Consider the following 5,044-nt stretch of genomic DNA (forward strand, 5'->3'; position numbering starts at 1 on the left):
TTACAAATTTTCCTATAAATGATCCCTAATCATGTATCAGTGTGATCAGAAAAGATTCTTGCTGTGATTTCAGTTTCTTAAATTTTGCAAGGCTTGATTTGCGACCCAAGATGTGATCCATTCAGAGAGCGTTTCATGTGCACTTGAGAAAAAAAAAATGTATTCTGCTGTTTGGTGATGGAATATGCTAAAGATATCAATAAGGTCCATCTAGTCTAATGTGTGATTTAAGGCTTATGTTTCTATATTAATTTTCTTTGTGGATGATCTGTCCATTGGTATAAGTGGGGTGTTAAAGTCCCCTAGTATTATTTTCTTACTGTCAATTCCCTGTTTTTTGGTTATTTGTATTTGTCTTACGTATTTAGGTGCTCCTGTGTTGGATGCGTGTGTATTATTATTGCAATATCCTCTTCCTGGATCGATCTCTTTATCATTATGTAGGGTCCTTCCTTGTCTCTTGTAATAGTATTTATTTAAAAGTCTGTTTTATCTGAGATGAGAATTGCTACTCCAGCTTTCTTTTGATTTCCATTTGCATGGGATACCTTTTTTCCAGGCCCTCAGTTTTAGTCTGTGTGTGTCCCTAGGTCTGAGGTGCATGTATTATCGACAACATTTATATGGGGCTTGTTTTTGTTTCCATTCAGCCAGTCTGTGTTTCAGTTGGACCATTTTATCCATTTATAGGTAAGGTAATTATTGCTATGCATGATACTATTATATACTTTATTATTCTGTTTTTTCCCATGTCTATTCACTCCCTTCTATTTCCTGCCTAGAGAGCATCCTTTAATATTTGTTGTAAAGCTACTTTGGTGGTGCTGAATTTTTTAACTTTTGCTTATTTGTAAAGGTACTGAGTTCTTTGAATCTGAGTGAGGTCATAGCTGGTTGGAGTAGTCTTGCTGGTAAGTTTTTCCCTTTCATAACTTTAAGTATATCATGCCACACCCTTCTGGCCTGCAGCGTTTCTTCAGAAAGATCAGCAGTTAAGCTTATGGGGATTCCCTTGTTCTTTGTTGCTTTTCCCTTTCTGCTTTTAATATTTTCTCTTTTTGCTAAGTGTTTCTTAGTTTGATTAGTATATGTCTTGGCATGTTTCTCCTTTGGTTTACTCTGTGTTGGACTCTGTGCTTCTTGGACCTGGGTGTGGTTCCTTCAACAATATAGGGAAATTTTCAGTCATTGTTTCTTCAAGGGAGAGTTTATCTTTCTCTCTTCTCCTTGAATTCCTATAATGTGAATGTTAGTATGTTTGATATTATCCACCAAATGCCTTAAACTATCCTCAATTTTTTGGCTTATTTTCTTCTTTTTGGTGCTCAGATCGGGTGATTTCCACTACTCTGTATTTCTTTGTCTTTTTTTAAAATATAAATGTATTTATTTTAATTGGAGGCTAATTACTTTACAGTACGGTAGTGGCTCTGCCCTACATTGACATGAATCTGCCACGGGTGCACATGTGCTCCCCGTCCTGAGGCCCCGCCCCCTCCCTCTGGGTCAGCCCAGTGCACCGGCACTGCTCTGTGTGTCAGCTTACTGATCTGTCCTCTGAATCATCCAATCTCTTGACTCATCTGCTGTATTTTTCATGTCAGTTATTGTATTCTTCCATTATAATCAGTTCTTTTTTATACTTATTGCCTGTTTGTGGAGTTCTCACTCTGTTCTTTCATGCTTCCCCTGATACAAGAAAATATCTTTTATTCGTTTATTTAATGGGTCCACTGGGGCTTGCTGTGTCATTGGCTTTCTCTAGTTGCATTGAGTGGGGGCTGCACTCAGTTATGGTGCGTGGGCTTCCCATCATTCTGTCTTCTCTTGTGGAGCACAGGCTCTAGGGTACATGAGTTCAACAGCTGTGACATGCAGCTTTACTTGCCCCGCAGCCTGGGATCTTAGTTCCCAGACCACAGGTTGAACCCTTGTTGCCTACATTGTCCGAAAAATCTTAACAAATGAACCAGCAGGGAAGACCCAGTAAATATCTTTATGACCCTTACTTTGCAGTCATTTGATGTAGATTATTTATCTCCATCTTGTTTAGTTCTTTTTCTGAGTTTATGTCTTAGCTGTTCATTTAGCATAGATTCTTTGTCTCTTTATTTTGCCTTTTTGTTTCTATGCATTAATATTAGGTAGATGAACTATGTCTGAATAAGTGGATTTTTGTAGAGTGTCTCCTATGCGGCCCAAAGGAACAGTTCCCCCAGGTCACCAGAGACAGGAAATCCAGGGTGTCTCCTGTGTAGGCTGAGTTTGGTGTTCTGTTAGATGTGCATGCGTTGCTTTGAGCATGCTGGTGGGTCTGGCTGGCCCCCAGTGCAGCTGAATGTAAGCCCCACCTCAACAGTTGCAGGTGTACTTCTGGCTGGAGCTGACCTGAAGTGGGAATCAACTTGAGGGGATGCAAGTCACGGCTGAGTCCACCCACCGTGAATGGTAGGAAAGGAGGCGATTGTGTGGGAATCCAGGCCCTTGAGGGCAAAGCCATTTTGGAGGAGCGTTGTGGGCATGGCTGGGCTGGATATGTCTGTTCCACAGGGAACACAGAGACATAGCAGGGCAAGCAGTGCTAGCAAGGTAAGTGAGGAATGTCAGAAAAGTCTCCTTCTAGCACTGGGACAGCTGGGTACAGGGAGGATTTTTTTAAATGTCAAGTGATTTCATCCCTGGATAAAGTTTCAAGAAATCCTTGCCCCTTTGGCACGTGTCCTAAAATTAGCATATAATTCTCTTTCCCACGTGACCTGTGGCTACATTGAGCGTCATTACTGACAACATTCAGCGTCAGTAAGTTTGGCACTAACCTATTAAGCATGGGGTCTTGGCTTACCACAGCCCCCAGCTCTCTCCCAGACGTAGCTCTGCTGGTTTCAAATCAAGATATGGGGGCTTGTCTTCCTCATTCAGGTCACCAGGGCTCAGGTGCTCAGCATGTCCTCCCAGGGAAGATACCAAGTTGGTAATGTCCCCTTCTAATTCTGGGTCACCCATCAGGAGTATGGGTCCTGACTAGACTCTATCTCTCCCTTCCAATGCATCTCCATATTGTTTTTTCTTTACAACCTTAGTTGTGGAAGAGCTACTCTGCTAATTTTCAACTTGGCATCTGGGTTTTCCATGTGAGGAAGCTCTCAGAATAAAATAGAGTAAGTGTCTCAAAAAGTGCCGTTTCAGTTTCTGTGGAAGCTGTCTCCTTGTGTAAGTCAGTGGTTCTCCAAGTGTCATCACTGGACCAGCCGTGTTAGCATCACCTGGGAAGTGGTTAAAACTGGGGTTTCCTAAGGTCCACCCTGATCTACTGTATGGGACGCTCTGAATCATTCCTCCAAGCCATACACATGCTCAATACTAAATTAACCTGAAACACATCTCCCCCAAGGTTCTGGGCCCACCGTGCCCCTTAGCTTTAACCAGGTACTACTGTTTTGCAATTCTGAGGAAATTTAGGAATTTGGGGGGCATGTTTCACCACTCTCACTTGGAAGATACTAAGGAATATCTAATAAGTTGGACACGATACTTCTCTCTCGTCACCCATTGTGAGAGTTCTTAGTACATAAAGTAAAAATAAAGAACAATTTGATTGGTAAAGAAAATCCTACAGCAGGTTGGAAAGGTGCAGATGCTGCATTAAGATCAAGGTCTTGTACAAGGTTCATGGGAGTACAGGATGTACAGATATTTTGTTACCTTCATGGAAAAGAAACAAGGGTGGAGCAGAGTAGCCACTGGGCTTCAGTGACCCCCTACTGCTTAGCTGTGCACCTTCCTGCAGGTGTGATCACCACTGAACCCTGGGAAGAGCGCTTCACACCTTGAACTGTGAGGCTCCCCAGCAGGCTGGCCTGTGACCTCCTGGGCACCATCACCTTCTGCTGCTTCCTGAACTGGCCATGTTTTCTCCCTCTGCCTTCATCTCCTCTGCCTTTATCGCCTCGTCTTTTGTGGGGGTGCCAGTACCTTGTGGTCTGTGCTGGGCCAAGGAAGACGCACCTTTGCACTTCTGAACCCTACTGGCCACCTGATGACACGTCATCCTCCCGTGATCGTTAACTCTGGCCCTGATGGGAGAGAGCTGTGTTCACCCACCACTGATGTACTCTCTTTTAGCTAAAGAAGGAATCCATTCTAATCATGCTCTTTAGGTGGCTGGATTTACCAAACAGAAATACACGAATCCCAGTTAAATTTGAATTTTAGGGAAACAATGAAAACTTTTTTTTTTCTTTTGTTTAGTAGAAGTCCATCTCCTGCAATACTTGGGATGTACTTATACTAAAAATTATTCACTGAAAACCAAATTTAACTAGATGTCTTGTGTTTTACCTGACAGGCTTACTCCCAAGGTAAAGGGGTTCCCATTTTAGCTTCCCATCCTAGGAGTGGCACTTTGTCTTAGAAGGAATGTATTTAGTCATCAAAATAAGGTCAGACTTACCTGCACTCCAGCCATGACTTGTGACATATTGATCACATGTTGAAATGATAATACTTTTTGTTTACTGGATTAAAATATAATTTGAAAATTAATTTCATCTGCTTCTTTATGTTTTTAAATTGTGGTTACTAGAAAATTTAAGGTATTATATGGAGCTTGAGTTTGTAGTCCATAGTACACTTCACTGGACAGCTTTGGCCTAGAGCAAAAAGCCATGCTGGGGAACCTAACGACCATCGGGCAGGGAGTGGGGCACCCCTCTCCCCAGAAAGAGTTAGACTCTCCCCTTTGGAGTCGTTTGTAGCTGAACTGGTCAGCGGCATACAGATTCCTTGAGTGTAGTTTGTCTTTACAAAGATTTTATTGTTTGAATTTTTCAGTTCTGACCAAATCTTGGTGGTTTTTGATTGACCGAGAGACCAACAGGCCTGGGAGTGCATTTCCTGTTAAGTATATTTATAGCAGGGTGCTTCCCAGGTGACTCTGGTGGTATAGAACCCATCTGCCAATTTAGGACGCACAGAAGACTAGGGATAAAAGTTTTGATCCCTAGGTCAGGAAGATCGCCTGGAGGAGGGCAAGACAACCCACTCC

The sequence above is a fragment of the Bos indicus x Bos taurus genome, unplaced genomic scaffold, assembly GCF_003369695.1.
Source record: "Bos indicus x Bos taurus breed Angus x Brahman F1 hybrid unplaced genomic scaffold, Bos_hybrid_MaternalHap_v2.0 SuperScaffold_100184, whole genome shotgun sequence".
In the NCBI taxonomy this organism is placed as follows: Eukaryota; Metazoa; Chordata; class Mammalia; order Artiodactyla; family Bovidae; genus Bos; species Bos indicus x Bos taurus.